We start from the raw sequence: 24967 nt of genomic DNA, 5'->3' as shown, positions 1-24967 counted from the left end.
CAAGTCGCCGACAGCAGCTGACCAGTTCCCCTGTGAATGATTTTGTTGCATTTGATGTTGTGTTTCGGGCTTTAGGTTTTCGCCACACAATTTCATACATCCTCTTAGGAAAGTTCCTTCCTCTCCCAGGGATGATGTCTAAGTAGTTTCTGTTGAAACATTTGTATCACTGTTTTTTACGAAGCTGGGGTTTGGGTTTGTCCATGGCGGAGTCGCGCACGCTCGACAACAGCGAAGACTTGCCCTCATTGAGGACCATGTAGGTAAGCTGCGAATTAAATTATGAAATTGAAAACGCTACTGATGTTCATCCCAAGTAATCAAATACAGTGGTCAAAATTTCTGTTACTGTGAATAGTTAAGCGAGTAAAAGATGAAATGATTTCCAAAAGGCATAACGTTAAAGACGACACATTCCTTTAATATTTTAAGCAATATTTTTTTTTTATTTATTTCGATCTCTTAAAGTTTCAAAATAACAAAAAGGGAAAGGGCCCGAAGCAAATATTTGGGCACCCTGCATGGCGGTACTTAGTAACATCCCCTTTGGCAAGTGTCACAGCTCGTAAACGCTTTTTGTAGCCAGCTAAAAGTCTTTCAATTCTTGTTTGCGGGATTTCCGCCAATTCTTCCTTGCAAAAGGCTTCTAGTTCTGTGAGATTCTTGGGCCGCCTTGCATGCGCTGCTCTTTTGAAGTCTATTCGCAGATTCTCGATGATGTTTAGGTCAGTGGACTGTGAGGGCCATGGCAAAACCATCAGCTTGCGCCTCTTGAGGTAGTCCATTGTGGTTTTGAGGTGTGTTTATGTTTATTATCCTGTTGTAGAAGCCATCCCCTCTTCACCTTCAGCTTTTTTACAGACGGTGTGATGTTTGCTTCCAGTATTTGCTGGTATTTAATTGGATCCATTCTTCCTTCTCCCAGTAAACGTTCCCCGTGCCATTGGCTGCAACACAAGTCGAAAGCATGATCGATTAATTCCCGTGCTTAACGGTTGGAGAGCGGTTCTTTTCATGAAATTCCGCACCTTTCTTTCTCCAAACACACCTTTGCTTATTGCTGCAAAATGTTCTATTCAAAAGGTTCAAAGGAACATCTAAACAAGCCTGATGCATTTTGGAAACAAGTCATGTGGATTGATGAAGTTAAAATAGAACTTCCACAATGGACTACGTCAAGAGGCGCAAACTGAAGGTTTTGCCATGGCCTTCATAGTCCCCTGTCCTAAACATCATCGAGAATCTGTGGATCGACCTCAAAAGAGCAGTGCAGGCAAGACGGCCCAAGAATCTTACAGAACTAAAAACCGTTTGCAAGGAAGAGTGGGCGATAATTCCCCCAAACAAAAATTTGAAGACTCTTAGCTGGAGACAAAAAGCGTTTTCATGATGTTTAGGTCAGGGGACTATGAGGGGCATGGCAAAACCTTCAGCTTGCGCCTCTTGAAGTAGTCCATTGTGGAAGTTATATTTTAACTTCATTAGTCCACAAGGCTTGTTTCCAAAATGCATCAGGCTTGTTCAGATGTTCCTATGATACTTTTGAATAGAATTGTTTGGAGGTAATGAGCAAAGGTATGTTTGGAGAAAAAAGGGTACAGAATTTCATGAAAAGAACCCCTTTCCGACTGCTAAGCACGGGGGTGGATCGATCATGCTTTGCGCTTGTATCGTAAAAGGTGGTCTTACTCAGTATTGCCATGCAGTGTGTCCAAACTTTTGCTTCGGGCCTTTTTCCATTTTTTGTTATTTTGAAACTGTAAAAGATGGAAATAAAAAAAAAGTTTTTTTTTGCTTTAAAATATTAAAAAATATGTCATCTTTAACTTTAAGACTTTTTGAAATCAGTTCATCTTTTACTCGCTTAGCTGTTCACAGTAACAGAAATTTTGATTACGGGTACCCAAACATTTGCATGACATTATTATATATCGATACTAGACAATGGTCAAACTTTGCAGATGGCGACAGTATCAGTAACCCCACAGAAGTTACTGTTAAATAGGTATAAAACAACAACAACACCAACAATATTAAAATTGTGAAAACATTTACATTTTCTCGTCTTGGCTCTCATGAAAACGGATAGCAGGAGTGGAAGTTAGCATTTACACTTAAAACAAATCCTAGCAGTATTTGTCATAAAGATTAATTCTGCACAATACTTTAAGCTCCATCTTATCGAAGTATCGATGCAATTAGCTGGAAAGACAGAGACATCCTCAGAACGTGACCACAGTTGTGTGCACTCGTCCTTTGGAAGGAGATATTGCCTAACAGCAGTTCTGGCAGAAAAAAAAAAAAACAAAGTTTTGAATCAAAGGAAGAGGCAGACAAAATAGTAAGCAATATCTTTATTCATCAAAGAGAAACAATTATTTCCCAGTCCTTTTCTCCAGAAATATGAACACCTGCTTTGGCTGACGAATATCCTACGTATATTTTCCAACCTTCATTATCCATAATGGTCTTTGCTGTTTTTGTTTTTGATGTGAATTATTTTCATTGGCAAACTCCATTATTTATTATTCAAGGGATTGTTTGTTTGTATATTAGAGCTTTGCTTGTACGATTAAAGAAACAGTCACTTATCTTCGTTGAAAATACAGATGACAATGATGTATCACTACCTAAAAAAAATGACATAGTTCCATTTTAGACGTTATTAAACTCCTGTATCTGTGAAGACATCAGATTTAGTAAGAAACGAGTGCATGGACATCAGTTCCTTATCAATTCCTGGTAAAATGGGACTGATTGGATCATAGAAACATGGAAGCATAGAAAATAGGTGCAGGAGCAAGCCATTCGGCCCTTCGATCCTGCACCGCCATTAAGTACGATCATGGCTGATCATCCAACTCAGTACCCTATACCTGCCTTCTCTCCATACCCGCTAATCCCTTTAGCCACAAGGGCCTTATATAACTCCCTCTTAAATATAGCCAACGAACTGTCCTCAACTGTTTCCTGTGGCAGAGAATTGCACAGATTCACCACTCTCTGTGTGAAGAGGTTTTTCCTCACCTTGGTCTTAAAAGGCTTCCACTTTATCCTCAAACTGTGACCCCTTGTTCTGGACTTCCCCAACATCGGGAACAATCTTCCTGCATCTCACCTGTCCAATCCCTTTAGAAGTCTATACGTTTCTATCAGATCGTCTCTCAATCGTCTAAATTCCAGAGAGTATAAGCCTAATCGATCCAGTATTCCATTATATGAAAGTCCTGCCATCCCAAGAATCAATCTGGTGATCTTCTTTGTACCCCCTCTGTGGCAAGAATGTCTTTCCTCATATTAGGGGACCAAAACTGCACGCAATACTCTAGATGTGGGCTCACCAAGGCCTTGTACAACTGCAGTAGTACCTCCCTGCTCTTGTACTGGAATCCTCTTGCTATGAATGCCAGCATACCGTTTGCCCTTTTCACCGCCTGCTGTACCTGCAAGCCCACTTTCAATGACTGGTGTACAATGACACCCAGGTCTCGTTGCACCTCCCCTTTTCCTAATCGGCCACCATTCAGATAATAATCTGTTTTCCTGTTCTTGCCCCCAAAGTGGATAACCTCACATTTATCCACATTAAATTGCATCTGCCATGATTTTGTCCACTGACCTAACCTATCCAAGTCACCCTGCATCCCTTTAGCATCCTCCTCACAGCTAACCGTGCCGCCGAGTTTCGTGTCATCCACAAACTTGAAGATGCTGCATTTAATTCCCTCGTCTAAGTCATTAATATATATTGTAAACAACTAGGGTGTCAGCATTAAGCCTTGCGGTACCCCACTAGTCACAGCCTGCCATTCTGAAAAGGTCCCGTTTGTTCCCACCCTTTGCTTCCTGTCTGCCAACCAATTCTCTATCCACGTCGATACCTTACCCCCAATACCGTGTGCTTTAAGTTTGCACACTAATCTCCTGTGTGGGACCTTGTCAAAAACCTTTTGAATATCCAAATATACCACATCCACTGGTTCTCCTCGATCCACTTACTAGTTACATCCTTAAAAAATTCTATGAGATCCGTCAGACATAATTTTCCTTTCACAAATCCATGCTGACTTTGTCCGATGATTTCACCACTTTCCAAATGTGCTTTTATGTCGTCTTTGATACCTGACTATAGCATTTTCCCCCACCACGGATGTCAGGCTTACCCGTCTATAATTTCCCGCTTTCTCTCCCCCTCCTTTTTAAAAAAAAGCGGCGTTACATTAGCCACCCTGCAATCCTCAGGAAATGATCCAGAATCTAAAGAGTTTTGAAAAAAATTATCTCTAATGCATCCACTATTTCTTGGGCTACTACCTTAAGCACTCTGGGATGCAGACCAGCTGGCCCTGAGGATTTATCTGCCTTTTATCCCTTCAATTTATCTAACACCACTTCCCTACTGTCATGTATTTCCCTCAGTTCCTCCATCTCACTAGACCCTCGATCCCCTACCATTTCCGGAGTTTATTTATGTCCTCCTTAGTGAAGACAGAACCAAAGTAGATATTCAATTGGTCTGCCATGTCATTGTTCCCCATGATCAATTCACCTATTTCTGAATATAAGGGACCTACGTTTGTCTTAACCTATCTTCTTCTTTTCAGATATCTATATAAGCTTTAACAGTCAGTTTTTTATGTTCCCTGCCAGCTTTCTCTCATAATCTTTTTTTTTTTCCCCCTTTCCTAATTAAGCCCGTTGTCCTCCTCTGCTGGACTCGGAATTTCTCCTAGTCCTCAGGTTTGCCGTTTTTTTCTGGCTAATTTGTAAGTTTCTTCAGCCCATACTCGCCATCGTGATTGTACAACCGGAGAAACTGGATAGAAGGTACAGTGGTAAGATGCTCACTTCCCAACGATATGGTCCAATGCTCTTTCCGCTGCCTTGGGAGAGGACGACATCCTTCTAATTATGGATCACTGCTCTGGTGTCGACCATGCTCCTGACAGTGAAAACCCGATTAAAAGAAATGTCAACCCCCGCACAGTAATGTAGCCAATGTTTGCCACCATGATTGATGTATAGTTCTTCATACAGTACCTTGTCCAAAGAAAAACCGCACCTGGGATATCTAATGCCCAACTTTCTACGTAGGGTACGAATGTTGGGTGCTGCAACCTGGTTCAGACCTAAACCAGTGACTGAATGCCCAGCTCAGTGGAAAGCTTAAACCTGCGCTGGATATCTTACTGAATTCTAACAGCCTTTTCACTTTTGAGTTTATACTTCAGCACTTTCAACTCCCAGTATTCTATGGCATCATTGCACAATTACTTTCAACGATTAATTTCAGAGGAATTTTCAGAAATGAGAACGAGGTGATGAAATCAATTTTTAACGGAATGGATAAACTCGTACATTTCTTTTCAACAGACCACTTGCAGCTAAGGCTATTCGGCAGTGAAGATGGGTGTGCTGGAAGACTGGAGATTTATTACCATGGATCCTGGGGAACAGTCTGCGATGACTCCTGTGATCTAGTTGACACGAACCTCGTATGCAGGCAACTACGTTGTGGTTATGCTTTGGAGGAAAGCAATTATGGTATCTGTGGACGAAGCACTGGAGAAATTTGGCTGGATGAAATGGGATGTTCGGGTAGTGAAACGTACCTCTGGAAATGTCCTTCAGCCCCGTGGGGCCAACACGACTGCAGCCATAAGGAAGATGTGACAGTGGAATGTTCCGGTAAGTGGATATTGATTATGCTGATTTTCTGCAGCGTGTTATTTCAGTCTTCACTTTGGAGATTTGTGAAACTATTTACGGGACACAATAGGGATATTGAAATATAAATATAGATATCTGCAGCACATTGTAGGCCCTTCGGCCCACAATGTTGTGCCGACCATATAAACTACTCTAGAAACTGCGTACGATTTCCCTGCTGCATAACCCTCTATATTTCGAAGTTCCATGTACCTAGGTCTATCACCGTCACTGGCAGCACATGCCACGCACCCACCACCATTACACTGACAATAATGGCTAATCTGTGTAATGTTTTCGCTCTGCATGTTGAAACTAAAACAATTAACATATTGTACCCGATTAGCTTCAACAAGAGTGTGAAAGCGAAAAGCCGTTCAGTTTTAGCAGCAAATAAGATAGAGAGGTGAATGTGTAACACATTGTCAACACCAGTAATTGCAGAAAACGTATCAAGTAATCCAGCATTGAGGGTAACTGGTTCAGAAAACGCCACGTTCTTTTACCAGATCTGTTGCTTAGCGCATTTTTTCTACTACGCACTGTAGGCCAGAAAACACTATTTATTTTTACTTTGAGGGAGAGAACTATTGAACTTCCCCGACCCAACGAGATGAACAAATAATTGACTTGCTAACCCTTACCTCTTGGAATCCGGAGCACTCAGAGCAAAGCACTGTGTCACGTGGGAAGGCATAAGCTCTTTACAGAGAGCGGCGGTATTGATCCCGGAAAAACAAGTGATAACACTAACAAGTAGAAACATTGATTTTGTGGCAAACTGGAAATACGCAAACATTAAAATACCTAACTCCAGATATTGATTCTGGAAGATTTCGTGGAACCTAATTATTTCTCAAACTTCTGTTGCATTTGATTGTTACAGTAAGGATCTTCAAGGTATGAAAGAAATAAGTAGGTGTGGACGGCGTTGTTGAACTATTACGGGACCAGAGCTCATCTGCACGACACAGTTGAACGCAGGAGTTGATCAGGGCGATTAAGCTGTGAAAGGGAGACAAATTGTTACCTTCGCCAATAATACCTGCAAGATGTAAGAATCGAAGGAGTGCAAGAGAATCTTTGCGTAAACTTCAAAGAGTAAGTTCTAGATAGAGGGAAGACAATAGAGTCGCTTCTCAAACACTTGCATCAGAGAGCGTCCTATAATCTAATAGGTGGTTTCTGCAGTTTGGACACGGAGTGACCATTTCTTTCGAAAGACTGAAGCGTGGGTCATTATTTATGAAGCTCTGCAGGGACCTTTACCCATCAAAGTTGCAGGTGAACGCAGCAGGCCAGGCAGCATCCCTAGGAAGAGGTACAGTCGACGTTTCAGACCGAGGCCCTTCGTCAGGAATAACTATAAAGAGAGCTAATAAGAGATTTGAACGTGGGAGGGGAAGGGGGAGATCCAAAATGATAGGAGAAGACAGGAGGGGAAGGGATGGAGCCAGGAGCTGGACAGGTCATTGGCTTCAGGGATATGAGAGGATCATGGGACGGGAGGCACAGGGAGAAGGAAAAGGGGAAGGTTGGGGAGAAACCCAAAGGATGGGCAATGGGATGTTCCCATTCCAATCTTACAGATCTGTTTTTTGCTAACTGCCGACGGGACATCAACCGTCTCGACTTCACTGCACCTTGTTCCCATTCCAACCTTAGATATACCCCTTGCCCATCCTCTGGGTTTCCCAACCCCCGTCCCCCTTTTCCTTCTCCCTGGGCCTCCTGTCCATTGATCCTCTCATATCTCTTTTGCCAATCACCTGTCGAGCTCTTGGCTCCATCCCTCCCCCTCCTGTCTCCTTCTTTCATCTTGGATCTCCACCTCCCCCGCCCACTTTCAAACCTCTTACTAGCTCTTCCTTCAGTTAGTCCTGACGAAGGGTCTCGGCCTGAAACTTCGACTGTACCTCTTCCTAGAGATGCTGCCTGGCCTGCTCCGTTCACTAGCAACTTTGATGTGTGTTGCTTGAATTTCCAGCATTTTCAGTATTCATCGTGTTTGCAGGGACCTTTACCGTTTATTTCCAATTATTTATTTCTTGCATCTCTGTTCATTTTCGCCATCATGTGCAGAGGCGGAAAACTACTAAAACCTGCTCCTCATTTTCACCCAACCCATCCTCAGATTCAATGCCTGATCCTTCGCACAACCGGTGAAGTGCAATACAATTTCACTAACCGTCCCACGTTTATGTTCCTCCACATTCCGTAATTGAATAGAATATAGCTGTTTGCTGTTCACTGATTTCTTTATCTGTCCACACCTTACTCTCCCTATTGAGTGTTTCGCTGGCTTTCAGGTTTTTTTTTTGAGGTTTTACAAATATCTATCACGTGCCCTTTTTTGTTTTACAAAAACAAAACAGTTTTCTGTGGTATGAAAGCATTGCTCGGGCTTTTGAATTAACGGATTTGTTCTCAGAACACAAAGAATTGCGCCTGGTGAATGGAAATCACAGCTGTGAAGGGAGAGTGGAAGTGCGATACAATGGGAGGTGGGGAACAGTTTGTTCCGAGACACTGGATAAAACGGCTGGGAACGTGATTTGCAAGCAAATGAAATGCGGACCCGTAGAATCCATTCAGTATGACTTCCAGAAGTATGGAAAACGTTCTGATCCAATATGGCTGGATGAAATAGCATGTCACTCGTACGAGTCGACTCTTTGGCAGTGTCATGCAGACCCTTGGGGGAAACACGACTGTCAACATAACGAAGATGCAGGTGTTGAATGTAAAGGTAACAGATGGAACTCATTATCTGGTGATTTGAATTATAGACGTTGTTGTTTAAAATACATAGACAGCATTCTTCTCTTGTCATCAGAAACGGAAATACCGGAGAGGTCCAGTGTAAGGGGTTGTGAGGCACGCTATGCATCTCAAGCTGGTAATCTGCGCTATAAGTTACAATATCACTTTATCTGTTTAAATTTAGTTTCGGAGCTGTGATTAATGCAAAATAATGTTGTTGTTTTTTCAGCGTCAGAACTACCGTTGCGTCTTTCTGGCAGCAACACTAATTGCTCCGGAAGGTTGGAAATACAGTTCAATAATATCTGGGGCACGATATGTGATGATTCCTGGGATATAGGCGATGCCAATGTAGCCTGCCGGCAGTTGGGCTGTGGCTCAGCCCTTTGGACTCTCGGGTCTGATAAAATTGTCCACGGTGTCGGTGATATTTGGCTGGATGAAGTGAATTGCAAAGGAAGTGAAGCCTTTCTGTCCAGTTGTCCTTCCTCACCACTCGGTCAACATGACTGTGATCATAAGGAAGATGTCTTTATTGTTTGTTCAGGTAGGTGTCCTTGGATAAATTCCATTTTTTTTTTTCCAAATGATTGGTAAACGGCGGAATCATAAACAACTGAAAAATAAAACCAAGAATAGATTAAGTTATTAATATTTCTCCAATAATTCTCTTCACAGCAGATTACGCATCTCTCACTGGTTCGACCGTTTCAGGTATTTGATATTATGGCATTTTTCCTTTATTCGATCCCGAAAGTAGTTTAACAGCTGCACTGATTTTCCTCTGTTACTATTTGTCAATTCCAAAGGAATTCAGCGGTGAGCATATTTGCCGAAATCCTTATTGTTCAACCAGGTGTTCAGATCAGGATGTTGTAAAATTCTTAAAACTAATATATCCAACTCCAGCCAAATATCTCGTATAGAATAGCTTAGGTGGACATCGGGGTAATTACCTCATTATTGAGCATCCATAAAGTGCCTTGAAAAGGTGTTCTTATTGAAACGTTGAAGAATTTCCACTGCAAATTTGGTAAAAGGTTGCTGATCTTTGTGTGAATAGTGACAATTAATTCATATTATTCGTTGGAACCAATATCATCTGCAATTTGTAGATTTAGTGCAGGCTCTTTGATACGTTAATGCGGAGCCGTTTGCTATTTTCTAATTTCATGCTGAAGTCATTTGGATGAGTCCCATACAGTGAATTTTGTATGAGTATTGTAATTGTAAGAAAACCCAACACCACATTCCGGAGATTGGTAGTTAACACCTCCCTAGAATACTATATCCTTGGCTTCTGGCCAGCAGACTCGCAATCGAACTACTGATGTCCTCAGGATAACTTAGTGTCCTCTTCCCCTATCGTGCTCGTTGTACTTTCGTTGCTACATGGACAGATACTGCTCGAACTCCATTTACAAGTTTTCTGAAGATACCACCATAAAAAAAAAACATATCACGACAACGACGAGTCAGTGAAGGGGATTGGAGGCAAAGCCATATAGGGTGATTAAAAGAACCTTTCCCTCAAGGTCAGCAAAACAAACGAGGCTATCGGTGAATTCAGGGATGAGTTATGTTTACATCAACAATATTGAGGGTAAGTGGGTAGAATGTTTCAAATTACGAGCTGTGAACATTTCCAGTAGGGTATCGTGCTCTAACCATGCAGAGAGGAAGGCTCAGAAAGCTCAACAACCCCTCTATTTCATCAGGAAGTTAAAGGCATTTGAACATCCCTATCGGCCCTTACCAATTATTAAGGAAGCACTGTAGGAAGTATCCTATCTGGATGCATAAGGGCTTACTATGACCCCGCTCCCATGGCATAAAGCAACTACAGATGCTCAGCAGATCAAGGAAAACAATATCCCTTCTATAGACTCTGACTTACGTTCTCACTGCCACCGTAAATCATGCGGTATAATGAAACCTCCCAACCACCGCAAGAATTATTTCATCAATCCTTTCCATGACGCAGAAGTTCCAAATGCCTGAAAGCAGGATCAAAATTAGCTTCCAGCACGCATGCATAAACCTAATAAATAGATGACTAGTACAAAAGTATCGATTCCAATTTACTTCGTTAAGATCTTGCTCTTTATTGTATATCTGCACTGCATTTTCTATGCAGCTGTGCTGCTGTTGACAATTTATACCTTCTGTTATTGTTTTATCTTACCCATCACCAAATTTTGATGTTAGCTGCATGACCAGTATGTAAGACACACTTTACACTGTATTTCGATACATGTGACAGCAATAAATAAGTTCCAATGCGAATTCCAGAATGTTCACTTTTAGCCAGTTTTTTTTTCCCGAGCCGGAAGAATTGAATAGACGGGGCATATCTTTCCACGGCCTGTGAGATTGTCTGTATGGATCTTCTTTGGAAATTGCGCTGTGAGTCTGGCTGGCTTGGCTGTATATTTTGTATGATGTACTGTACTGCTTTGAGCTTTTGGTTATACGGTATCATTGTTGGTAAATCTGCAGCTAGCAGGTGTCTTCTGCATTTATCGCAATGCAACACGGAGAAGAATGTCATCGTTTCACACAGGCACCTTGGATCGCATAACTGCAGTGCAGAAGTCAAGGGGGACAAAGAAAAACAACTAGAAATTAAATACTTACAACTCTAAATTTGAATGCTATTCATGTATCCTTATTCCCCTCAAAACTAACGACCCCCTACATATGTGTACGTCTAACTGAGTGGTACATTATCGAGGAGGTCGATTGTGATCGTGCAAGTCATTCAACCTGTTTGGAAGACTTGCTGGTCTCAGGGATATTTCCAAGTGTTTGTGGACAATGAGGAGTTAAAAATTCAGGAAAACACAGGGATGCTAAAGAACCTTGACGAATATTTTGTTTAAACAGCGTTTTTCCTGACAGGCCGAGATTTAGTTTCGCCTGGAAAGAATGATGATGAGTTTGAGAGATAATTTTGACATTGGAGGATTGATCGAGAGTCATTGTGTTGTCTAATATTATGAGGAAACTAATGCCCTACAGCGTCGGGTGGCTAGAACGGCTTTAGGCGTACATTCAACACAGATTGTTCGCTAACTTGAGTTAACATAGCATCATGTTTAGTAGCAGGTTATCGACCGTCAGATAACCTACTACATGCGCGGCCGACATTTGAACAGAAGAGAAAAAAGAGGAAGACCTTCTAGCCCGTTTTCTACTGCGGCTTTAATGGTGTAATTCCACTACTTTCATCTCTATAAATTCCGAGCATCTCCAGTTGCGAAAATTGATGTTTGTGGTTGAAGGGATTTGGAGTCGGTATGAATTATGGGAAACACGATTAACCTTCGAGCAGTGGACATGCTTGCCAGGACAAATACCATTCTTGCTGCAATAACTTGACCCTTCATTTATTGAAGATGTCCTCCGGACTCCGTGTGTACGTGTTGTTTCTTTTCACAACAGCAATTTCAGCAACAACTCTGTGACCCCTGACAATAAACCATTACCTATTTTGTAACTGCTCATGGCCCTCATGTTTCGGACAGATCATTCTGTCATTTAAACAGATTATCCTGTTCGACTCACAATATATTTTCAGAGCTATAGACTTCCACCTCATAGGCATCCACCATTGGATTCTATATTTTTTTTATCTCCCTAAGTCTCTCATCGTAGCATTTGCTTCATTTGCCTTTTCCATTTTCAACACCGATGACGTATTTTCTAATGTTTATCGGGTTTTGTTCCATCTTGTTCTTTTGCAAGCTTTCATTTTTTTTTCTAACATCATAACCCGGAATTATCACTTCCTTTATTTTACCACACATATCTGATATCTTTCCATAAATCTTACTCTACGAGCAATTCTGCATTATGCAGTTTTTCTTCGCTAATTAAAAATAAGCATTTCTCTTTGTGAATGTCTATGCCTTAAAGTTATAATATCTGTTTTAATTTATCGAATGAATTTCTGTTTAAGTATTGGAAAGCAAGTTCTCCTCCATCTTGTTTGCTGTCTCTGTGACGTTTGGAATCGTTGTCGTGGGCGAACTATTCACAATGATGGTGATAACGCGGAGAAGAGGTATGATTCAATCTTTATAATTTATTATTTTTCGGAATAATATTTCAATTTTTGTTAAGAGTATTGGATGCTGATGTTTTATAGACGGTCAGGTCGTACTACTATTTGGTACACTACGGCTGGTACCCACATCTGTCATAACCACAGTCTCATCATTTGCATTGTAGTTTACCAATACGGTGGAACAACAGTTGGCAAATGTGTTTTATATTTCTAGGTGCAGCCTGCATTCAGTCTTTCTACTGTCACTGTAATTAACACTTATTTACAGATTATATGAATGATGATGACAGAATTTTCAAAGTTCTCGTTCATCAACAGACATATATGATTATTTTCCCATTTTAACATTTAATACCGAGAGGTTAACCCTTCAATTTGTATCTTGTAAATGAACATGGTTTTCCGAATTCTCACTTCAACAGACGCACTGTTCAGAGGCAGAGCTTCACCTGATATCTTTTACCAAGCAATTTATGAAGAAATTGAGAATACTCCCCGCATCAACAGCTTGAATCATACACACGATTCAGGTACGTCTTGCTTCTTTCATTTACGTTCCAGGAGATCAACACAGTCTCCACCCATACCGGCATAAAAAATCGAGAAATATCACTTAAAGACAACAAAACCTACTTCAGAGTTGAAATGAAAAGAATTAGAGAAATATAGAAATGAAATGTCTGACGACAAAATGTGTGTCGGCTGGTGGAAAATTCAAACTGTGGCTATGGAGTTTCCACAATGGGTATCCCTGCAATCTCTTCCCTCTTCAGTTTAAACATTGCTATGAAATCTGGAATCGTTTCAGCCTTCTTCTGCAAGCACCGTGTCACCTCTGCTATATCGCTATGAGTCCGTGCGCCCGATATTATAGCATTTTTCACTCCATTTTCAAAACAGTATGTCATTATCTCATTACCGGGCACCGTGTCATCCTGTCTCCAGTCTCCAATTTCCACCGGAAGAATCACAAGCGTCTCCTCTAGCGAAGGCCAGGAAGACCCATAGGCATATTTTAATAGCATCTATATATCACCCAGTGAGGGACGAGTATAGAGTACTAATCTGGAGCAAACAATTGTTCACGGAGTTTAGTTTCCATAAAGGGTCAGGCGACCCGGTGACCACCGCGCGTACTTCGGTTGGCATTCAAGGTTTTAAAACAGGAACATCACCTATCATGAATTTTGGGCGCTGTTTGTGGGGTTTGGCCCCTTATTTTCTGCTTTCTCACTTCGCCCGTGTGTCACCTGTCGACTCACGCGGCTTCCAGCAGCGCCTGCAGTGCTGCTCACTTCGATCCCATCTTCGGCAGCCCTCGCGCCTCATGGAGCCGTTGCGGCCGCGTCCTCATCGCTGTTTCTGCCTCAGGCCTCGCTCAAAAGCGGTGACCTTTTGATAAAGTCCTCTTTGTCCCTTGGGGGAGCACTCGGGGTGTTCGGGGCCGACCTGGGATATTGTCCTAGGAGCGGTTGGGTGGCCAGGGGATTATTTGTTTGGGGTCTTTTGTCTTTCTTAGGGGGCTGGGGGACGTCTTTCTCCCAAAGTTAGGACCCTTGAGCTATAGCAGCTTCTGCCAATTCTCTCACTTCTTACTAATGTACTCAATTACCAATGATGAATGTTTGGTCCCGGCAATCCCTATTATCGCTGGAGCAGTTGGGGCTATCCCCCGGCACAAACATCGCAGCATTTTTTTGCGGGTTGGGATAACAAACAAGCTCGCTTTCCATTTCTACCGACGTTTTTCTCCAGCTGTCCGCCTGCGTTCGTATCTCGTTACGCTGGAATCCTGCCGACTACTCCACATTGACGTGGACATTGGACTTCCATCAGGTTTAAAGAATGCTTGACTCCGGAATCTCGTTTCTGGATAATTATTTTAATTGGTACGACGGAGAAAGAGAGATCTAGTCTCCATCTGCTCCCGACTCCTCACTCCTGTTACAATAGTGTCACTTCATACAGTTCAGCATAGTAACAACAGACTTATTATAATATATCCAGGCATTGTATGGAATTATTAGCACACTAGTATTATGTTGCTGTTCACTGAAATATTTTGTTTATTATTGTGAAAGGAGCAGTCACAAGTAAAAGTATCTTGCAGACCTCAGCACATTAGTTTCTGTTCGGGTGGTGGAATCAGACTAGACTCATACCCTATCTCGCAAGAGTAAACATGTACTTTTTTCTGTTTGCACACAAGGGTCTTTACAGTATGCAATTTCCCTAGTCATTTAGTTTATTAACCCTTTTCCACCACACGGATTATTACCTCAACAGTATCACTTTCCAGTAGTCCAGTGCCAGCTGTCACCTCCATTGTAATATTTATATAACGGAAAACATTTTTTTCATATCCTCTTTGATATTATTTGCTAGTTTGCCCTCATATTTCATCTTTACTCTCCTTGTGGCTTTTTCACATGCCATTTGTTGGATTAAAAAAAATCCCAAATCATCCAATTTCGTGCAACACACATCAAAGTTGCTGGTGAACGCAGCACGCCAGGCAGCATCTGTAGGAAGAGGTGCAGTCGACGTTTCAGACCGAGACCCTTCGTCAGGACTAACTGAAGGGAGAGTGAGTAAGGGATTTGAAAGTTGGAAGGGGAGGGGGATATCCAAAATGGTAGGAGAAGACAGGAGGGGGAGGGATGGAGCCAAGAGTTGTTCAGGTGATTGGCAAAAGGGGATACGAGAGGATCATGGGACAGGAGGTCCGAGAAGAAAGACAGGGGGGGGGACCCAGAGGATGGGCAAGAGGTATATTCAGAGGGACAGAGGGAGAAAAAAGAGAGTGAGAGAAAGAATGTGTGTATAAAAATAAGTAACAGATGGGGAACCAGGGGGAGGTGGAACATCAGCGGAAGTTAGAGAAGTCGATGTTCATGCCATCAGGTTGGAGGCTACCAATTTGGAATACAGCGTGCACATCGGTTTGCTGCATTATATAAAAAAAAAAACATATATGGCACTGAACAAATGGCTTATGTGATACACTTGAATGTCGGCCCAACTGGAAATTATTCCTCACAGCGAAAGTTTGGACTTTGTTAAACTGATTTCGACGGAACATAGGAGGCTGAAGAGTGTTCTGTGGAAAAGTAAGAGATTTAGATTGGGCGTACGGTCAAAGAGAAATGACCGACACTGGGGTTTATAGGCCTATAGTGAATATGGGCATAGAAAAAGAAACAGATCCACTTGGCGATGATTTTATACACATAGGGTCGGAAGTGTCCGGAAGTAAAGAATGGGGTTGAGAACTAGTGAGGTTGCAATTTGAAAAACAACAACAGCAACAACAACAACAAAAGAAAAGAAAATAAATTAGAGAGAATAATAAATGGGCGGGGAATGGAACACCAGAATTCTGTGGGGCAAATGTTAATTTTGCTTGTTATGGAAGGCTGCGCAGACTTCTTGGGCTGTCATCTTCTCTTCTCCCGTGATGAAAACATTGATGCACTCATCACTATCAAATGCAAATATATTGTCAGCGGCATACACATATTGAACATAAATGTTAACTCTAAAAACTGGCGCAATATGAAATACATATTTTCCTATTTGTTTATGGACAATTTCCTGTTATAAGTCTGTAATACTTTTGTATACACAAAAGCGTACCAAGTTTTATGGACGGTTACCCATAAAAAGATATCCATATATTCTTCGCAATTTTCTTGTTTTTTTAATGGGATATTTCGAATTACTGAGATAATGCTCGTATTATATCAGGAAACATTTGTACTGATTAGAAAACAATCCTTTCTTTGTCGTAACAAAGGGACTCAAACTACAGCTCCAGCGTTGTTGAAACATCAAATATCCACGCAGGAATACAGACTGGGTTTTCAAATAAGTTGAAGCTCTGATCGAAATTTTCATGGACTATGATAACAATGCCTGATTGATAATAGTAATTTAATGTTTATGGCTTCGGAACTCAACAAGTGTCCATTCCATATGATAAGCAATTGAGGTGTTTTCATTTGCAAACTAAATTCAGCCTCAGAATAAAGGGACGTCTATTTGGAACAGAAATAATAAGGAACTTCGTCAACACCGGCTGGTGAATTGGTAGAATTCAGTCCTACAGATGACCTGGGTGGCCAAATCATGGGTACACTTTAAGCAGAGGTTGGTAGGTTCTTATTAATTCAGGCATCAAAGGATACGGTCAGATCACAAGACAATGTGACTGAGAATGATAATAATTTAGCCAATGTGGAATAGCAAAGAAGGCCTGATGGTACGAAAGGTCTAATTCTGTTCAAATATCTTATGATATTATAGGCTTATTGTCATAGTCCGGTCCGTGAAGTCTGTATTTCGGTTCACGGTCCGGTCCATAGTGCCTTATTCCAGGGTTTCTGGTTTTCCCCAGTTTCTGTTGTAGGCGCATGATTCTCGTTTTGCAGCTGAGACATAAATACCTCTGCAAACCAGGGATTCCCGGCTGGATTGCCCTGTGCCCCTCCCTATCTTTTCCACCCTCGCCTGACTCTCTGCCTGGATACCTCGGCAGAATATCTGCCTGGATGCCTCGCCTGACCCTCTGCCTGGATACCTCGACCGCACCACTGTCGGGTTCAGTCGCCAATGCAGAGATGGAACTGTTGTCGTACTTCGGTGTTTGTCTCTTCTTGTCCTCGCCTCTGTGGGTTAAGTCCGGCCGTCCTGCCGTTGCCCTGCGAGGGATCTGTCCTGTCTTGTCCTCGCTTCCGTGGGGTAAGTCAAGTCGTTCTGCCGTTGCCCTGCGGGGGACCTGTCCTGTCTTGTTTTGGCTTTGCCTCTGTTGGGTAAGTCCGGCCGATCTGCCGTTACCCAACGGATAGTCCTGTCCCAGTCTTGGTGTGGAGATGAAGTTGTGTCCCGGCTTGTGTAAGAGTAGTCTCAGCTCTATGTCTGTATACTGTCCTGTCTCATGTAGGTGTCGTATTTGAAGATGAGTCCCGGATTTTCGAAGGATAAGTTCCGGCTCCATGTTGATGCTCCCAGTCTGTGTCCGAGCTCCAGCCTCCGATTTATCTGCTTCCGCATTCCAAGACCCAAGACTCCATGCTGCCGCCTCAAGACCCCAAGCCTGTCTCCAAGCCTCGATCCTCCAGACCCCAAGCATTTCTCCAAGCCTAGAGCCTCAAGACCCCAAGCCTGCCTCCAAGCTCAAGCCTCAAGACCCCAGCTTCCAGCCTGGTAACTAAGCCATGTCCTTGTCTAGTTCTGGGTTTGGAGCCCGAGGCAAGACCCAGGTTCTGGGTCTTTGTCCAGTCTCTGGCTCGGAGTCCAAGCACAGGCTCCAAATCGATGATTCCTGCTGCGGTCCACCTTTCTCATGCCCTGGCTCCTAGTTTATATTGCCTTGTCCGGGTTCCCGGTTACTCGTCCTTGTCCGAGCCCAAGTCTGCGTTCTTGTCCTTGCTCCTTGTCTGTATCCTGCCACGTCCCAGATCTAGTCAATTTCTGTTCCTTGTACTTCAGTGTCTATGTCTTGTATTTGGGTCCGTTCCCAACGCTCTCTATTGTGACACTTATGGTCGATTTTAATACAACTATCTTGTGTTTTTGTGCAAGATAAACGTGAAGGCAAGCGTCATAAGAGGGAAAAACAAAACAAAACAAAAAAAAAAGTGTGGGCTTTGGAAACTAAAGAATGGGCATGCAATATGAAGGTGTTTGGATAATCGGACATGGCAGGTGAAGAAACCTGTAAAGCTGCGCAATAACACTGGATAGTAATGATTTTGGTTCCTAAATACTTTTGGGTGTATCTTTTGGATTTTGGGCTGATGGCCATGAAAATCACCGTGACGTTCTCCGATTATGCACTATTTATTTCTTGCTTAAATTCATAATTCAAATTAGTTAAAATGTTTTTCACAGTGCAAGCTGAAAAAATGTTCTACTTTGTCCAGTCATGTCTGGGCATGCTTAATTAGGGCGGATGGTGCATTTCATATAAACGCTATATGTTCACCTCGCAGACACCGTTCGATGGCTTGTTTTAACGTTGACATCTGTTTGCCATCACTTTGATGTGCATACTTTACGCGCACGGCATGTTGTGTGTACCCATGGTCATAAAATAATTGCATTTTCTGAAATATGCAATGTTGTACTTGTAACGAGTACCAACTTAAATTTCAAAGACAGAGCATGTCTCCTCCTACTAAGAAAGCTTATGAGCTCTACCTTAGGTGTTAACTTGGCGACCAAGATAAAGCCTGGGATCTTCATATATCTTCAACAACATGCTTTGTCCATCGTAGAATTTGGCTCCAACGTACTCGTAAGTCAATGCAGTTTACTGTCCTTATATTGATGTATTCTTTTGGTATAATATCTTGGTTCGAAACACTCTGGAAAATTTACAAAAAAAAAAAATCCAAAGAATTGAAAGGACAAGTTTCTGAAAACATCATGTGTATTTGACTGCTCTTAGATTAACACCACCTAGGACAGAATGGGGAAAACATAGCAGACATTTAAATTCTACACAACCGTGAGATAAAATGTCTAACGGTACGTTTTCATGAACGAAAGCAGAAATCAGTACTGCTCTCAAGTATATGGGATTCTGATCGAAACATATATGCCACTAAACCTAAATTAGAACGCAAGCCAGATATATGCAGGCGTTATCGGTTTTGAATGAAATGTTGTCGAATGGTAAAACATGACCCACCCCAATTACAACATCCGCATGACCTGAGCACAGGGGATGTTGACAAAGAAGTGTCGAACGTCTGTGTCTGTGTTGGAGGCCTCTTCCCAGAGAAGGAATGGTTCCTGATATCGATCCATACCCCAATGATTTACAAATAAAAATCAAAAATGCATGTTGAAAGACCAGCAAAATCAAGATGATAAATGAAGAAGATGCCGAATAAAACCAGAAACAATTCAGCACACTATATTGTCCTGAAGCAGTTTAACAAAATCTGATTACTTGCAGAGGCACAATCAATTGGACAGAATTCATTCATCAAAATCTTCCGTTAAGTATAAATTCACAGAAAAAATCATACCCTATTATCAATATAAGCCTGAGCCTGTTTTAGTGTAGAATACGACAAAATACATTCGGGCCTAGCATTTGTTATAAATAGGACAATCGATATTAACCATTCCAATGTAATCTTAACGGATAAATAAGGAAAAAAAACAAGTACCTTCTCGATATACCCTTTCCAAACACCGCCGAAAATTAATGTGAAAAACACCAGAAATATGCTGAAATTTAAGATGAATTTGAAAGACTTTGGAACAAGAACCGGGTATAGATTTTCCCGAAAGTAACAGCAACACCTAGTATCATCCCAAAGTCACAACACAGTAGCATTAAATAATTAGTAATCTTCAGAAGGCCACAATACTGAACACCACATAGAGTAGTCCGAAAGTTCCTATGTAATGAGCGTGCCCGGCTTCAGCAGCGAACAGAACGCAGACCTGGGCAAGGTTGTATGGAAGACCGGAAGTTGCCCATGCAGCAGGTCTCCCCTCTCCACGCCATGGATGTTGTCCAAGGGAAGGACATTAGGGCCGATACAGCTTGGCACCGATGTCCTCCCAAAGCAATGTGTGGTTAAGTGCCTTGCATAAGGACACACACGCCGCCTCAGCTAAAGCTCGGACTAGCGACCTGTAGATCACTGAATAGACGTCGTAACAACTTGGCCACGCGCCAATATTGCTGATAATAAAAATAACCATGCTATACAAAGAAAAAATAAGAAAATAAATGACAAATTACAGAAAAAATGTGCATTCGAATGTGCTTAGATGAACGCCAGCTGGGCAGTCGGAGAAAGAGAATTAACAGACTATAACAATCTATACAATCGTCAGATAAAACTTCGAAGCATATACTTTCATCAACGAAAGCATGAATCAGCACTCTGCGCAAACATAATCAATTCTGATAAGAAATATGCACCACTAAACCTAATTGAGAGTACAGTCCAGAAAAAAAAAAGAAAAAAGAAAAAAAGAAAACATCATCACCATTGAGGAAAATGGAAGAACATAACTCTCCATGGGAGATATTCCCAATATCTGAGCAATTTAGATGTTGGCAAGGAAGTTTCTGACGCCTGACTCAGAGTTGGAGAAATCTTCAGTGAAACAGAAGGGTTCCTTGTGGCAATACGAATTCATATGCTTAATAGATATAACTATTTCAAACACACATGACATAAAGGAATCAAAAAGTGACAAATCCAGCAATTAACTGAATTATAATAGGAAATTGAAACACTTCGTAACCTAAACCGCATATACATTTTCCCCATTGCAAGAACACAACGGATAACATCCCAATCAGTTAGAGCTACACAGTAATACCTATGCAAATCGCCAGAAAGGCACAATATCAACACTACTATAATAGTCTGAAAGTTTCTAGTAATTGATAGATGAGCCTGCTTGGATCGCCCCGTACCTGAGGTTTTAACATATTGAGGAGGGAAAAGTAACTTGCTAAAGAATAATAACAATGATCCGGTCAAGTCTGTCCCCAATTAAGGGGTGCTCTGGTCAGCGTCTGCTCTCCGTATTAGGGAAGGCTACAACTAAAATATAGTTGAAGGTATATTGAGCAAAACGCTTTCGCTTTAGAGATAGAGAGATATTTACGGTAGAGAGAAATACGGCCACTGTCCGGGGATCGCCAGGGCACGACCCGAACTAGCACTGGGCATGAGTCAGCGACCTGGCAATGGCGTACGGCAGAAGAGTTGGGCAGGCACCGGGAAATCCGAAAACGGCACTGCCAACTTTCAAAGTAGTCCATAAACATCACGGGTTGTGACTACTGCAAGTGTTTTTCAGGGGAGAGGTCCACTTACAACGGAGATGACTTAAGCTGTGAAGAGAAGAAAGGCATGCCCAAAATCCGGCGGGAGGAGGAGAGAGCGGCGTGCTGCGCGTGCGCAGCCCTCCGGTGAAATTGATATCGTATCCGTTAAATAGAGGCCGTGGAAAATTCTGATTTGATGGAGACAGACGTGAAAGTACAGAGGAATATCTGGAGAAATTTCTGAAACGCCAGTTCGCTGCTGCTCTTACTGCGCGATCGAGAAACTTCCGGAGGGATGGCCTCAAAATCCCCGGCTTTGCCTACTGTTGGCGAACGAGATTGAGGTCGAATCTTTCGTATAGAGATGGTGCTCGGTACTCGGTGTCGTAGAGCTGATCGGAGGCTCGAAGTTTTCGCATAATTCAGAGTCGGGCTGTGGTCGGACATGGCAGGAAGAGTTTTTCTTCCTTCTCCAGTCTGCGTGGGATGTGGGACATTTGAGAGACGTTGAACTTTTTACTGTGCTCATGGACTGTTTTTAATCAAGTTCTGGTATTGTTGCATTACTGTAACTACATGTAATAATTATGTGCTTTTGTTAGTTTTTTTTTCAGTCTTGGTCTGTCCTGCGTTTTGTGATATAACACCGGAGGAAATATTGTATCATTTCTTAATAATTACTAAATGACAATAAAAGAGGACTGCGTGTCTTCATAATCTAAATCGTCATTAGAAGTAAACATGTCCATAATGTCTGTATATTACCGAGTAGCAGAGCATTGGTCTGTCATGACAGGATAGAGAGATAACCTCATCAACAGTTACACAGTACTATCTATGAAAATCTTCAGAAATCTACAATACTAAGCACCGGTAGAATATTCCCAAAGTCATCACAATTGACAAGTAAGTGTACTTGGCTCCGACCGTACCTAAAAAAACAATAAAATAAAAAAAAATATTTATATATTTCCATTCTAAACACACGACTTACAGAATTCATTCAGTGAGAAACACCAGAAATATGCTGAATTACAAGAGGGAATTTAAATATCACAACACATGAACAGTGTATACATTGTCCCAACAGAAATATCTACAACGGATAGGAACCCATATCATTACAGAGGAGCACTAATGAAGTAGGTCAAAGCAACAATGTCTACGACAATCTCCAGAAAGCAACAAGATAATCAAGCACATAAGTAGTATGAAGGAACATTACACTTGTGCAATGAACAGGAATTCTGCAGATGCTGGAAATTCAAGCAACACACATCAAAGTTGCTGGTGAACGCAGCAGGCCAGGCAGCATCTGTAGGAAGAGGTGCAGTCGATGTTTCAGGCCGAGACCCTTTCTCAGGACTAACTGAAGGAAGAGTGAGTAAGGGATTTGAAAGTTGGAGGGGGAGGGGGAGATCCAAAATGATAGGAGAATACAGGAGGGGGAGGGATAGAACCAAGAGCTACACAGGTGATAGGCAAAAGGGGATACGAGAGGATCATGGGACAGGAGGTCCGGGAAGAAAGACAAGGAGGGGGGACCCAGGGGATGAGCAAGAGGTATATTCAGAGGGACAGAGGGAGAAAAAGGAGAGTGAGAGAAAGAATGTGTGCATAAAAATAAGTAACAGATGGGGTACGAGGGGGAGGTGGGGCCTTAGAGGAAGTTAGAGAAGTCCATGTTCATGCCATCAGGTTGGAGGCTACCCAAACGGAATATAAGGTGTTGTTGCTCCAACCTGAGTGTGGCTTCATCTTTACAGTAGAGGAGGCCGTGGATAGACATGTCAGAATGGAAATGGGATGTGGAATTAAAATGTGTGACCACTGGAAGATCCTGCTTTCTCTGGCGGACAAAGCGTAGATGTTCAGCAAAGCGGTCTCCCAGTCTGCGTCGGGTCTCGCCAATATATACAAGGCCACAGCGGGAGCACCGGATACAGTATATCACCCCAGCCGACTCACAGGTGAAGTGTTGCCTCACCTGGAAGGACTGTTTGGGGCCCTGAATGGTGGTAAGGGAGGAAGTGTAAGGGCATGTGTAGCACTTGTCCGCTTACACGGATAAGTGCCAGGAGGGAGATCAGTGGGGAGGGATGGGGGGGTGACGAATGGACAAGGGAGTTGCGTAGGGAGCGATCTCTGCGGAATGCAGAGAGAGGGGGGGGAGGGAAAGATATGCTTAGTGGTGGGATCCCGTTGGAGGTGGAGGAAGTTACGGAGAATAATATGTTGGACCCGGAGGCTGGTGGGCTGGTAGGTGAGGACCAGGGGAGCCCTATTCCTAGTGGGGTGGCGGGAGGATGGAGTGAGAGCAGATGTACTTGAAATGGGGTAGATGCGTTTAAGAAGAGAGTTGATAGTGGAGGAAGGGAAGCCCCCTTTTTTTAAAAAAAGGAAGACATCTTCCTCGTCCTAGAATGAAAAGCCTCATCCTGAAATCAGATGCGGCGGAGACGGAGGAATTGCGAGAAGGGGATGGCGTTTTTGCAAGAGGCAGGGTGAGAAGAGGAATAGTCCAGATAGCTGTGAGATTCAGTAGGCTTATAGTAGACATCAGTGGATAAGCTGTCTCCAGAGACAAGGACAGAAAGATCTAGAAAGAGGAGGGAGGTGTCGGAAATGGACCAGGTAAACTTGAGGGTAGGGTGAAAGTTGGAGGCAAAGTTAATAAAGTCAACGAGTTCTGCATGCGTGCAGGAAGCAGCGCCAATGCAGTCGTCGATGTAGCGAAGGAAAAGTGGGGGACAGATACCAGAATAGGCACGGAACATAGATTGTTCCACAAACCCAACAAAAAGGCAGGCATAGCTCGGACCCATACGGGTGCCCATAGCTACACCTTTAGTTTGGAGGAAGTGGGAGGAGCCAAAGGAGACATTATTAAGAGTAAGGACTAATTCCGCTAGACGGAGCAGAGTGGTGGTAGAGGGGAACTGATTAGGTCTGGAATCCAAAAATAAGTGTAGAGCTTTGAGACCTTCCTGATGGGGGATGGAAGTATATAAGGACTGGACATCCATGCTGAAAATAAAGCGATGGGGGCCAGGGAACTTAAAATCATCGAAAAGTTTCAGAGCGTGAGAAGTGTCACGAACATAGGTAGGAAGGGATTGAACAGGGGGGGATAAAACCGTGTCGAGGGATGCAGAAACGAGTTCGGTGGGGCAGGAGCAAGCTGAGACAATAGGTCGGCCAGGATAGGCAGGTTTGTGGATCTTGGGTAGGAGGTAGAAACGGAAAGTGAGGGGTGTGGGAACTATAAGGTTGGTAGCAGTGGATGGGAGATCCCCTGAGCGGATAAGGTCGATGATGGTGTGGGAGACAATGGCCTGGTGCTCCTTAGTGGGGTCACGATTGAGGGGTAAATAAGATGAGTTATCAGCGAGTTGTCGCTGTGACTCGGCAAGGTAGAGGTCAGTACGCCAGACTACAACAGCACCCCCCTTATCGGCGGGTTTAATAATAAGGTTAGGATTAGTGCGGAGGGAGTGGAGAGCAGAGCGTTCCGAAGGAGTGAGGTTGGAATGGGAACAAGGTGCGGTGAAGTCGAGACGGTTGATGTCCCGTCGGCAGTTAGCAATAAAGAGATCCAGAGCAGGCAGAAGACCAGA

This window comes from Mobula birostris, chromosome 8 (assembly GCF_030028105.1).
Source record: "Mobula birostris isolate sMobBir1 chromosome 8, sMobBir1.hap1, whole genome shotgun sequence".
NCBI classification, from domain to species: domain Eukaryota; kingdom Metazoa; phylum Chordata; class Chondrichthyes; order Myliobatiformes; family Myliobatidae; genus Mobula; species Mobula birostris.
This window is presented reverse-complemented; position numbering follows the sequence as displayed.